A 14,478-nucleotide genomic window follows, 5' to 3' on the forward strand; every position below is an offset into this window, starting at 1 on the left:
GTCGGTCCAGATCCGGTATCGGATCCAGGAGTCCAACAGCGCGGAGGCTGAAGCCACCGGCGTTGAATCCGATTGGGCCCCTGCTGACCCAGTGGTGCCCGAAGGCGCGTCAGCGGGGGCAGCCAGCTCAAATAGGAGGCACATGGCCCGAAGTCGGCCCTGGCATCGGTTCCGCTGAACCATGCCTAGAGTGTCGACGTTCCCAAGACATCGCTGGGACTTCTTTTTGTGCCTCTTCCCCAAGAGCCCGGGGGATCTGAAGTACGAATAAGAGGACCTAGGGCTCCTGGAGCAGTCCTGCGACCTCCTCCTCGATCGGGACCGTGGCATCTTAAGAATTGCACCAACTGAAGTAGACTGCGGGCCACCATGAACTTCAGAGACCACCTTCTCAAAGCTATTGGGGCCATGGCCCGGCGGTCGGAACACAACTTCGGGTCATGGTCTCTGTCGAGGAACCAGAGACATACCTGATGGGGGTCTGTCACCAACATGGCGCAATGACATGCACTACATGGGTTGAACCTAGTCTTTCTCGATGTCATCCTAGCACAAACTTGAAAAAGCTTTGACAAAGGTCGAAAAAGGCCTGCCAAAAAAGGCAGAGGGTAGTTTGAATCCAGACCTGCACTTAACTGGCACAGAAGGAAAAACTGACGTACGTGCGCCGGGGTGTTGCCTTTATAGGTGACCGTGATGTGTCAGACTGCTCTAACGACGCCACACGGATCCCAACACCACCACCCGACTTTGCACGCAGGATACTGCTCAGCAAAAACATTCCGGATTCCAAGCTGATGCCAGGAAATTCTAAGTTAAGGAATCTGCAGCTAGAAGTCTCTATCAGATAGAGGTTTTTAAAGCTGGGTGGTAGGAGGATTTGTAGGAAAACTGTCTAAGCATAAATGGAGTGATATTTCAGCATTAAATATCCATTTGGCACGAAGTGTGTTGGCCCGAGAGCTAAATTCCCATGTACACTGTACATCAAGCACAGATGAGCACACAGATCACAAGAAAAGGTAGAGAGCAAGAATGACTCGTGCATGTTAAACGAGTCAGAAGTGGTTTTTTTGTTTTTGTTTTTTTAACTATTTATATGGGAGGACAGGAGTTGGTGTCAAAGGAGCAAAACTGCTCCAATCTTTCATTGAACTTTAATGGTCTTGTACGTGGCAGATTTGAACTGTTCATTTTCATAGCTTATAATTAATTAGTTGCCCTCCTGGGATTTCATGGTAACAGTGTAGTTGCAAGGGTCTTGGGAAATACAAATCTCAATATTTCCTTACTATGGACCTAAAATCATAACTACATACATTGGTATCATAAACTATGATTACTGGTGTGCTTTTTAGTGAACAAACAAACAGAGAACTCCTTCTAGAGCTCAGTCCAAGAGGTGAAGTGTTCTGGTACTCAAGGTAAAAAACTGGAAACCTATACAGGCCTCCCAACATGACAAAATAGGACTGCCAAGAACCTCTGTAAGGCTTTCAAGATATTTCAATAGAATAAGTTCCATCGAGCTGTGACTAATAAAGATTTGCATTCAATTTTTTTTTTCTAAAGCATTTCATTAAACGTGGGAGAGGCAAACTTTTTGCAGGATGATCAGGAAGAGACTTTAATTACCGTAACCTCTAAGTTGAAATACATTGTACATGTTATTTCGCCAATAAAACAAACTCTAAATAACGGAGAGGTTCTTCATCTAGCTGTGTATATTATTTTAGAGCATACTGCCAATATGTCAGTGCAAATTCACTTAGGCAAACAGTGTGATTGTTTTTGACAAAAAGGGGAAATGATTACCTGTATAAGTCCATAGCTAGAAAGTGGATGATAGATGAGTGCACTGCTCTCCCCGATCAACAGATTCTTCTCCCCTCCCCCAGATGGAATTAATGAAGGCGCTTGGGCCTGATGTTGAGTGGAGGCTAAATAAATCACTTAAGTGAAAAGTAACATCTTTGTTTTGAAAGTGCAACGTGTGCTGAGTAGTAACAAAACAGGGGGAATGAGTCAGTCATTATTTTCTAACATAACAGACTTAACAGCAGATTGCCCTAGGTCAGAAGCACCGATCTTTTATTTTAAAAATCTGTATGGGACAGTTATGAGAATTATACATTATTAAAAAAGAAATCCTGTAGTCCTGGGGTGGATGACTGGAGAATAGTTTCTTCACTGGAGGTACCTCGTGACAGATCTATACACAGGTAAATTCATAAATCTGACACTGTATATAAGTAAATTCCCTGTCAGTGATCAGTAAACTTGTGAAATGTAATCTATCATTGTGATATATTGTCACTGTGAGACAGAAGTGTGCTGGGTGCAGAACAGACCCTACAAATCAGGAATAATGGGCCTATCACTAAACTTTATACTACTTTTATGATCAAGGTTTTTAGGAATCACAATTTATGATTAAGACCTATAACAAATGTTAAAATCAAAGGGATGAGGAAAAGTAGCGAAATAAAACTAAAAGGGCGCAAACTAAAACATTTCACACGATCTCATAAGCAAACCCAACACTGGGCAAAACGTTAAATGTGCAATGTCTGCAGAAGGTCTACAATGCAAATCCTCTTAACAGCGGCGTATCAGGAGAATGCCATAGATGCAGTCATGGCTCCAGTGAAATGTGCTAAACTATTCGATAGAAGAAACTTCTGCAGAATGCAGCAATCGGAAATGGATGAAGTGATGAAACTGGCAGCTAGCTTAACAGTTTCAGAGCTTTTTCATATGTTACACAATCAATCATTGGAATGGAGTTCATCAAAGCTATCCACATAAAATCTGAAGGCATCCATAAGATCAAGATTGTGCAAAGGATTTGTGACACACAGGGCAGTTGTAATGGGAAAGCTCTAAAATCTCAACAACTATACTCGTCTTATTCCTAAGGAAGGATTCTAGCAGTTGGAGTGCCTTGTCCCTCAGTACCGCCTGCTGCAGCCTTCTCCTCTATAAAGATGGCGAGTAAATGTTGAAGGCTGCAGACAGGCCCAACATTAAGAGAACGGCTGCTCCATAATGACCCACCTGACGCTGGATGTAATCAGATGCAGAAATTAAAGTATACTGTGGTTGCACCTGAAACCGTGCTGCGAAGGATGAAAGCAATCTTTCTCACTAAGAAAATGGGCTTCTTTGTGGAGATGTTTCTCTAATAAGGGGATGGGCCGAAGATTCTTCAAATTGTTTGCATCTCCACTCGTTTTTTTCTTAAGATGAATAATAATAGTTTATTTCCAATTCTCTGGGTATTCCACGGTAAATCATCACCTGTGCATAGATTTTTTCTAAGGCTTCTGCTATAACCTCAGGAGCCAACTGCAGCACCCTTGGTGGACAGGAGTCCTCTGGTAATCCCGAACTAGAGAAAAAGAAAGAAAGAGAGAAAAAGAAAGAAAGAGAAAAAGAAAGAGAGAGAAAAAGATATATATAAAGATGGAAAATGTCACTTACCCAGTGTACATCTGTTCGTGGCATGTTCCGCTGCAGATTCACATGCTGTGCATACGTCTGCCATCTAGTGTTGGGCTCGTAGTGTTACAAGTTGTTTTTCTTCAAAGAAGTGTTTTCGAGTCACGGGATCGAGTGACTCCTCTTCAGCTCCTTTGCTCATGGGCATCAACTCCATGTTAGATTGTTTTCCCGCAGAGGGTAAGGTAGGAGTGACAGAGTATAAAGAAAAGAGATGTCCATGCAAATGGAATATATATATATATATATATATATATATATATATATATATATATATATATATATATACATACATACATATATACACACATACACACACACACACACACACACGTACAAGTGATTGTTAATCTTAAACGGCTACAGGCTTCCGGGGCGGTGGGAGAGTGCATGTGAATCTGCAGCGGAACATGCCACGAACAGATGTACACTGGGTAAGTGACATTTTCTGTTTGATGGCATGTGCAGCTGCAGATGCACATGCTGTGCATAGACTAAAAAGCAGTTCCTCCCATAAAAGCGGTGGTTAGCCTGTAGGAGTTGAAGTCGTTTGAAATAATGTTCTTAGTACAGCTTGACCTACTGTGGCTTGCTGTGCTGCTAACACATCTACACAATAATGTTTAGTAAATGTATGTGGTTTTGACCAAGTAGCTTATTTACATATTTCAGTCATTGGTATATTTCCTAAGAAAGCCATTGTAGCCCCTTTTTTCCTTGTGGAATGTGCCTTAGGTGCAACTAAGAGTTGGCTTTTAGCTTCAAGGTAACATGTATGGATGCATTTTACTATCCATCTTGCTAAACCTTGTTTTGAAATGGGGTTACCAGCATGAGGTTTCTGGAAGGCCATAAATAACGGTTTAGTTTTTCTGAATAATTTTGTTCTATCTATGTAGTACATTAGGGCTCTTTTAATATCTAATGTATGCAGGGCTCTCTCTGCCACATAATCTGGCTGTGGGAAAAAGACAGATAGATCCACTGTTTGATTGAAATGAAAAGGTGATAATACTTTTGGAAGAAATGTAGGGTTAGTTCGAAGTACGACTTCATGCTTGCTTATGTACTTGTATGAACGGTTCTTGAATTGTGAAAGCTTGAATTGAACTCTTCGCAATGAAGTAATTGCGACTAGGCAGGCTACTTTCCATGTTATGAATTGTATTTGACATGAGTGCATAGGTTCAAATGGTGGGCCCATAAGACGCGTGAGCACTAAATTTAGATTACACGAAGGCACTGGAGGCGTTTTAGGTGGGATGATGCGTTTTAACCCTTCCATGAAGGCTTTGATAACAGGAGCTCTAAATAAAGAGCTGTGCTGTATATTTTGCAAATAAGTGGAAATTGCAGTTTTATGGATGAAAAAGCTAGATTTGATTTTTGCAAATGAAGCAAATAGCATACAATGTCTTGTATTGATGCTGAAAGAGGGGTAATTTGTTTAGATTGACAGTAATACACAAATCTTTTCCATTTATTGGCATAGCACTGCCTGGTAGTGGGATTTCTTGCTCGCTTAATTACTTCCATACATTCAGTTGGTAGTTGTAGATACCCAAATTCTATGACCTCAGGAGACAAATCGCTAGATTGAGTATGTTGGGATTTGGATGCCTGATCTGCTGTTTGTTTTGTGTCAACAGATCTGGTGTGTTTGGGAGTTTGATATGTGGTACTACTGACAGGTCTAATAGTGTTGTGTACCACGGTTGACGTGCCCACGTTGGCGCTATGAGTATTGCGTTTTCGCTGGTGGCGAACAGATCTATGTCTGGTGTTCCCCATTGTTAAAAGTATTGTTGAAGTACTTGAGGGTGAATCTCCCACTCGTGTGTTTGATGACGATTTCTGCTGAGAACATCTGCCAGTTGGTTGTGTATCTCTGGAATGTATTGTGCTACCAGGTGAATCTTGTTCTGGATTGCCCATTGCCAAATGTTTTGGGCTAGGAGGGAGAGTTGGGATGAATGTGTCCCTCCTTGTTTGTTTAGGTAATACATTGTTGTCATGTTGTCTGTCTTGATAAGGATATTCTTTTGAGTGAGAAGAGGTTGAAAAGCTTTGAGTGCTAGGAATACAGCTAACAACTCTAAGTGATTTATGTCTAACTGTTTGTGTTTGGTCTCCCATTGTCCTTGAATGTTGTGATTGGCTGGGGAGCTCACCTCAACAATCATTGCTGTAAGTATGGTCTGAGGCACGGGGTCTTGAAATGGCCACCCTTTGTTTAGGTTTGTGGAATTGCACCACTGAAGGGACATGTATGTTTGGCAGTCTATCAACACTAGATCTTGAAGTTGACCCTGTGCCTGTGACCATTGCTGTACAAGGCACTGTTGCAAGGGCCACATGTTTAGTCTTGCATGTGGAACAATCGCAATACAGGATGCCATCATGCCCAATACTTTCATGACGAATTTGACAGTGTACTGTTGGCCTGTCTGTATTTGTGCTAATATATTGTGAAATGCTTGTATTCTTTGCAAATTTGGGCTTGCTAGCACTCTGAGTATTTAGTGTCGCCCCTAAATACTGTTGAATTTGCGCAGGTTGTAGTTGTGACTTTTGGTAGTTTATGGAGAACCCTAGGGTGTGCAGGGTTTGTATTATATAATGCGCATGGTTTTGACACTGTGTAGGACTGTTTGATTTTATTAGCCAATTGTCTAGATATGGGAAGACATGAATGTGTTGCCTTCTTAGGTAGGCTGCGACTACCACCAGGCATTTTGTGAATACCCTGGGAGCTGTTGTTATTCCGAAGGGTAACACTTTGAACTGATAATGCTTTCCTTGAATGACAAACCTGAGATATTTTCTGTGCGCTGGATGTACGGGTATGTGAAAATACGCATCCTTGAGGTCTAATGTTGCCATGAAATTGTGTTTTTGAAGTAGTGGGATAACATCCTGTAGTGTTACCATGTGAAAGTGTTCTGACAGGATGTGAAGATTGAGGGTTCTGAGATCTAATATTGGCCTTAAGGTCCCGTCCTTTTTGGGAATGAGGAAATACAGTGAGTTAACTCCTGTCTCGATTTGATTTTGTGGCACAGCTTCTATTGCTTGTCTGAGTAATAGAGATTGTACTTCTTCTTGCAACAGAGCGAAATGGTCTGTGGGCAGCTTGTGTGGTTTTGGTGGAATATTTGGTGGAGTTTGTGTCAATTCTATACAATATGCATTGCAGATAATTGATAATACCCAGCTGTCTGTGGTAATGGGTAGCAAATTGTTGTGGAACCTTTGCAGTCCTCCCCTCACAGGTGAGGTGTGAATTGGGAAGGGATGGCACAAGTCACTGCTTAGTTTGTTGAGGCTTGTTTTGCTGTTTGATATTTTCCCCTGCCTCTGGGGTACTGGCCTCTATATACCTTTGAAACCACCTCATTGATCTTGAGGTTGGTAGGCAGACTTTGGCTGTGAGGTGGATGCCTCGGCAGTTTGGGCTCTAAATCCACCTCTATATTGGGGCTTACGAAAAGGATCCCCTGTATTACGTGGTATACAGAGCACCCAGGGCCTTTGTGGTGACTGAATCTTTTTTTTTTTTCATTTTTTCAATTGCCGTGTCCACCTCTGGGCCAAAAAGTTGTTTTTTGTTAAATGGCATATTGAGGACTGCCTGTTGTATTTCAGGCTTGAATCCTGGAGACTTAAGCTATGCGTGTCTTATTATGGTTACAGCAGTGTTGATGGTTCTGGCTGCTGTATCTGTAGAGTCGAGGGCTGACCTGATCTGATTATTGGTGATGGCTTACCCTTCCTCTACTATTTGTTGTGCCCTCTTTTGCTGGTCCTTGGGGAGATGTTGAATTATGTCTTTCATCTCATCACAGTGGGCCCTGTCGTATCTAGCCAACAATGCCTGAGAGTTGGCTATCCTCCACTGGTTGGCTGCTTGAGATGCCACCCTTTTCCCCGCAACATCAAACTTTCTACTCTCCTTGTCTGGTGGGGGTGCATCACCTGATGACTGCGAACTTGCTCTTTTTCTGGCTGCGCTTACAACTACAGAGTCTGGAGATAACTGTTGGGTGATAAAGACAGGATCAGAAGGAGGTGGCTTATATTTTTTCTCTACCCTAGGAGTAATTATTCTTGCTTTTACTGGCTCCTTAAATATTTGATCAGCATGTTTTAACATGCTGGGGAGCATGGGAAGAGACTGATAAGTTGCATGTGTAGAGGAGAGTGTATAAAAAAGGAAATCATCCTCTAATGGTTCAGTATGCATGGCGACATTGTGATAGGATGCCGCCCTAGCTATGACTTGAGTGTAGCCTGTACTATCCTCTTGTGGTGAAAGCTTAGAGGGATAGCAATCTAGGTTGTTGTCTGGAATGGGGTCTGGATCATAAAGATCCCATAGATCCGCATTGTCCTGCTGAGAGTCAAATGAGTGTGCTGGTGACTACATAGGAGTAGGACTAGTAGGGGGGGGGGGGAGAGATATGTAAATGTGGAGAGTGTGGAGGAGACTGAGGAGGAGAAAATTGAGGAGTTGGAGGTTTCTCCTTTGTTCTTGGCACTTTAGCTGGAGGCTATGCAGTATCCAGTTCCTCATGAAAGGCTAATTTCCTCTTTGGTTTTGGAGGTGGTGCTGTTACAATTCTGCCAGTCTCTTTATGGATGTGAATCCTGGCTTGCCTTTCATCCATTGCCCCCATTTGTGAGTCTCCCTCAGTAGCTTTATGGCTTTCTTTAAGTGCCTGTGAAAGTCCATGCTCCTCTGTGTAAATAGGCTTTTTCGGCTCCAAAGTTGTTTTTTTCGGTATCGAAAAAGTGGGGGTTGAGGATAGTCTCCGCTCTGAAAATGATTTTCGAGATTTGGACTCGAAAGAGCGATGTTAGGTGGGCTCGGAGACAAAGCTTCGGCTCGATTCCGATGGCTTGGGAGGAGTGGCCTTTTTTGGTGCCGAAGTTCTGGGTTGGTCACTGAAGGTCTTTTTTCGGGACGAGCCATGGCATTCCGGCAGTGGCGTCCCCAAGGCCTTATGTTTGGGCTTAGCTGGGACAGGGGCAGGCGTACTCACGTGTTGTTCTGCCATGATCGGTCTGTATATGTGTATCAGGAAAATCAGAATAAATATTCACAATGTTGTACTTGAAATTTGTCACTTTATCACAGAAATACTGTGAGTTCTCCAAAGCCTGTTGGGAAGGAGATGTCAGATGATTTACCGCCTTGAATAATTCACAGGGTGCATTCATTGACGTTCTAATTTTTCGGAGTAAGAAAAGGCAGTCTTTGCCTCCTTAATGGCAGTTTTACAACTTTTCACCAGTTCTTTACGTTTTGATTTCTCCTCCAAATTTGGTGCCAGTCTCCACCTCCATTCTTGCCTGCGACACTGCCTTTGGAGTATTTTCAAATCGTCTGTGAACCACTGAGATGCACCTTTCCTTCTCCCTTTCTTTCTTTAAAGAGTATTAACTCATGCCGTGTGGACTGGACCAAATTATAAAAATGTACTGCTGGAGAGTTCTTACTATCTGCCACACTCCAAAGTGTTGAAACCAGACTTAGCGCTAACTCGCTGCTTGAGATACTGCCTGTTGGACTTTTCTGCTTATGCAGGGTCATCCCCAATCTTTTTGCCTCCTGCCTCCTATCTTTTCTGACCTGTTGCTGTTGGCTTTTGAACTCTGAGCACTTTCCCACTGCTAACCAGTGCTAAAGTGCATATGCTCTCCGTGTAAATTGTATGTAATTGGTTGATCCATGATTGGCCTATTTGATTTACTAGTAAGTCCCTAGTAAGGTGCACTAGAGGTGCCAGGGCCTGTAAATCAAATGCTACTAGTGGGCCTGCAGCACTGGTTGTGCCACCCACATCAGTAGCTCTGTAATCATGTCTCAGACCTGCCACTGCAGTGTCTGTGTGTGTATTTTTACACTGTAAATTCGACTTGGCAAGTGTACCCACTTGCCAGGCCTAAACCTTCCCTTTTCTTACATGTAAGGCACCCCTAAGGTAGGCCATAGGTAGCCCCAAGGGCAGGGTGCAGTGTATGGATAAGGTAGGACATATAGTAATGTGATTTATATGTCCTGACAGTGAAATACTGCCAACTTCGTTTTTCACTGTTGCAAGGCCTGTCTCTCTCATAGGATAATATGGGGGCTACTTTTAAATATGATTAAAGTGTAGATTCCCCTAGAGAGTAGATGGACATGTGGAGTTTGGGGGTCCCTGAACTCACAATTTAAAAATACATCTTTTAGTAAAGTTGATTTTAAGATTGTGCGTTTGAAAATGCCACTCTTAGAAAGTGAGCATTTTCTTGCTTAAACCATTCTGTGACTCTACCTTGTTTGTGGACTCCATGTCTGGGTCAGTTTGACAGTTGGGTTGTTTTTCACCTCGCACTAGACAGTGACACAAAGGGGGCTGGGGTGTAACCTGCATTTCCTGATTAGCCATCTCTGCTAGGAGGGAGGGGTGGAGTGGTCACTCTCATCTGAAAGGACTGTGCCTGCCTCTGACAATGCCAGCTCCAACCCCCTGGTGTGTGTCTGAGGCCTTGCCTGGGCAAGGCAGGATTTCACAAGTAGGTGTGAGTCCCCTTTGAAGAAAGGTGACTTCAAAGACTAAAATGGGTATAATAAGGGCACCCAAATCTACAGACTTGAGAAACACTTCTGGAACCAAGAGGAACCTCTGCCTGGAGAAGAGCTGATAGCTGAGGAAGAAGTGCTGCCCTGCCTGTGACTGTGCTTTGTGGAGCTTTCCTGCAGTGCTGCTTCTGCCAGAGTAAGAGGGCAAAGACTGGACTTTGTGTGCTTTCCATCTTGTGAAGAAATCTCCAAGTGCTTGATTTAGAGCTTGCATCCTGTTGTTTGAAGTCTCAGGGACAGCAAAGACTTCTCTCTGCCAGCACCTGGAGTCTCTGGAGAGACTCCTGCCCCGACAAGTGGTGCCCTATCCAGTCCCTGGGCCCTTGAAAGGAAAGCTGGTGGAAATCCAAGGAAATCGACTTCAGACGACTCCGGACCGACGCCGCTGCTGAATCCGGTAACGCCGCCTGCACCTGACGCAGTGACCTTCGCTGGAACGCGATGCTCTTCGCAGGCCCAACGCCGCAGCAGCCCCGCTGAAGTCCGCGACTCCATGGAAGTCGCCGCACCACATTGTGACCGACGCCGCTCAAAGTGCACGGATTCAACGTTTCGCACAGACGCGCGCATCGGCTTGTTTTCACTCTTCACCAAAGGTACTGTACTTGGGGGTCTACACGACTCCGTGTCCGGCGCCGCTGGTGTCGGCTTGTTGGGAACGACTCCGTCACGACGCTGTGTTAACATGTCATCGAAGCATTTTTGTTTCTAAGCGCTATTTTTTAGTTTAATCTTTAAAAATTCATAACTTGACTTGTGTATGTCGGATTTTTGTCGTTTTGGTCTTGTTTTGTTCAGATAAATATTTTCTATTTTTCTAAACCGGTGTTGTGTCATTTTGTAGTGTTTTCATGAAGTTACTGTGTGTGTTGGTACAAATACTTTACACCTAGCGCTCTGAAGTTAAGCCTACTGCTCTGCCAAGCTACCAAGGGGGTAAGCAGGGGTTAGCTGAGGGTGATTCTCTTTTACCCTGACTAGAGTGAGGGTCCTTGCTTGAACAGGGGGTAACCTGACTGTCAACCAAAGACCCCATTTCTAACACTGCCCCATCTTCTGACCATACTGGTGCCACCAACTATTGGCGCTTTTGCTGTATTTCCAGATAAATAAAACATCACTGCAAAATGATCAGGCCAGCAAAGTTTGACACAATCCCCCAACCCTTACCACATCAGCATTAGTGAAAATACCATTCAGAGTGTGCCCACCTAGATGCAAGGCTGTTTTTACTCTTTGGGAGCACCTTGAACTATTAATCAAATCCAAGAAAACTTTTACTTCTTTCCCAGTCTGTACTTGAGATGAAAATTAAAGTCCTCCTGAACAGATAAGATTACTATTGACGATATGAGGGTCTAATATGGCTATTGAGTTCATACAGAAGTAAAACCACTGGGGAACCTGTGGACCGAGGAGGGCAAAGGAGCACAGACATTCCTACAGGGAGGTTTAAAAAACTGTAGCAAGAGGTAGTGGTGACTGCCATGGAATTAGTCCCATATCCTAGAAGGTGTGATATTCAAAAATGTGACAAACTCTGGATGTACTAAACTATAGCCTCATGGCTAAAATGTTTATAGTTTACAGGTGACAAAGCATATCACTCAATCACACTGTTCTCCAAAATCGTCATCAGATCGATATTGATGACTTGAATCATGCCTAGCGTAAATCTGTTATTTCAGGCAGACTTAAGGGAGAATCTGCAATTTCTTACTAGTCTCCTTTTGGCTTGCAATATCCTGCAGGATTACACAAACAAGGTGTGACAGGTCCATACCGATGCATGTGAGCAGTATACAGATAAAGCATGACACAATCGGTGAAGGTTTTGTGCCCCTAAAATAAGAACCCTGCATGGACTTACGATTTGGCCTAGTTCGCATTTTACCTTTTTACATGTTTCACCAGAGACCAGTCACACCTCACGGTTTATACAGCTTAAGGGGGAGGCGGGGTGGACAGTCAATCTTAATTCCCTCTCACTCCTTTGTAAGTGGTCGCACAGGATTAGCGAGTTTCCTCTATTCAGTGTTGATGTGTTGCGTGGCTAACAAGGAAAAAAGCAACACTTTATAGTTTAGCAAATGACCACCGTATGGATAAACTGCAGAAGCCAACAACAAAAAAGATGAAAGGCAATTTCTAAAGTGTCCATGCCATACACCACTAGATGAACTAAAATCTAAATGAAATCTGTTAAAACAGACCTTCAAGTTGTCTGCTTTTCTAGACATCAGTTGTCCACTTAGTATGTGGCACTATGGAACCACAGACCCCGTATCTAGTGGGTCTTTATCCATCAGACAACCTTTGGCACTTGAGATTGTTTGCTTTGCTTATTCTCTAGGTACCTGCTAATCGCTCCACCCATCAGAATAAAGTGTTTGGGCAGTCATTCATCGTCTAAAAAAACCCACAAAACCATGAAATCAAATAACAGACAATGTATAAAGGAAGACTCTTTCAGTGCATCAAACACCTGGCTTTCCAGAATACCCTACACATTTCGATGCCATCAGCTTTTCAGTCTGCAGCACTTCATAGCTGTGTCACAGTCTGTGCCCAAGGATGGGCACTTGTAGCAAACATGTATGTTATATTGCAGTTTACCGAACATTGCCAATTCAAGACAAACTGAGGCAAACAAACTGAAACAATGTCTCAATGTAGATGGCACTTTAAAATGAAATTCCTCTAAATTCGCAGAAACTTCTAAAGCCTTGACAATAAGACCCCCTGTGCTCACTAACAACCACTTCATAGCCAAAAATCGTAATAAGTGCTCTGGGATCAAGCTCTTATGAGACCCCAGTTAAAGGATTAACATTTCTAGTCTCTGTAACCCAGTAATTGAAACATGCGGTTTTGATTTCAGTGACATAATTCTTCCCTCTCCTATCGACAAGCATGTGAAATATTTCCTTGTTTAAATCTCTGCTACATATCTTTCCTCAATATGTGAGGCTGTTAAATAAACACCAGCACCCGCCGGGATCTCTGGAGTACAGAGGTATTTGGCCTTAATAAGTCTGAGACCTGTGGCTATGGTGCTGTGCAAAGGCTAACATACCAGAGAGAGGACCAATAGTCCTAATTTCCTTTACACACCCCTTTTGGGTCACCTCGAGGTGTTGCCTGTTATGCACAATATCTGTGGCTTCCAGTGTTTCTAGAGTAACTGCAGCTTTCACTTCTAGCCTGTGCCAGTGTGCTAGACATGTGGCATTGTGAACGCCTTCTGCAACACCAAGGCAGATCGTGACTGTGAATTAGGTTTATTGTTTGTGTGCATGCACACTGCATAACTAAAATGCAATACATTGAGAAAAGTGTAACTGAGTTTATATTTGACAGACACAATGGGATGTGTTGTGTGCCCCTTAACCACCTAATATATATTAGAAGAAAGTCAATAGATGTGTGTACTCATAAGAGAAAGTCAGTCTATACCAGTGCTATGTTTAGTACGTTGTACTAATCAAGTTACTTTTGAGAAGAGACTTTGGGCAAGGCTATAACAACTGTAAATTATATTCAACTGCCAATTTGCATTTTTGTAAATAGTGCTATTTGTTGGCCTATTCGGGGGTGGAGAAGACACTAAAAGTGACAGCAAAGCCATCAGTGCTAGCCTATGTTGAGGATTTGAGTGTCTTCTTCCCAAACCGACGCTTAGGGAGGTCTGGTTTTAACATCTCTCCTTGAACTGGGGAAGTGAGTGTGACTTGCAAAGTCTAGGTATCTGAAATTAAATTTTATTGAACAATGAACATTTTACCAAAGTTATCTAGGTTTTTACCAAACACAGATTTCCATTGTCCACATTTGTGCAGCTGGAACACAAAAACACCGTATACATAAGCTATAGGAAGCAGACGATCAGACTGAATTTTATGTCAGAAAGTACATACCAGGACTTCAAGGCATAGTACAGTAAACCACAACTGGGCTATAAAGGAATAGCATGACAGTATTTGCAGACAGAAAAATGCAGAAATGAACACAAGTCAGAAGACATAGAAGGGATACGTGCCATGTACCTGGAGATTTTTTAAAGGTGCATAAGAGTGTGGGGGGGACTTTGCAATTTGTAGATTATTGTGAAAGCCACATAGATGTCACTACCCTAGAGGTAACATTGTAACATTACAGGGATTTGCCTGCTGAATTTATAGACCATCAGCTACATCATGACACCAAACTGGAGATATGACAACGTGCTAGCTAAAGTACAGAAGGGGCAGATGGACAAGCCATGCTTCTACAACAATTTATTTACAATGCTGCTATACAACAGGGGTACAAACTCCACCATATTTAAACATATCAAAAAGCTTTGCTAA

At 42.9% G+C, this 14,478-nt stretch overlaps 1 protein-coding gene across 4 annotated transcripts in view; it reads right to left on the reverse strand.

Annotated features, from left to right (window-relative positions):
- The window catches only part of ASPH (aspartate beta-hydroxylase), a 590,871-nt gene that overhangs the window by 431,422 nt on the left and 144,971 nt on the right, over positions 1 to 14,478 (reverse strand). The gene's annotated exons all lie outside the window — the stretch shown is intronic.

Source organism: Pleurodeles waltl, chromosome 2_2 (assembly GCF_031143425.1).
Source record: "Pleurodeles waltl isolate 20211129_DDA chromosome 2_2, aPleWal1.hap1.20221129, whole genome shotgun sequence".
In the NCBI taxonomy this organism is placed as follows: Eukaryota; Metazoa; Chordata; class Amphibia; order Caudata; family Salamandridae; genus Pleurodeles; species Pleurodeles waltl.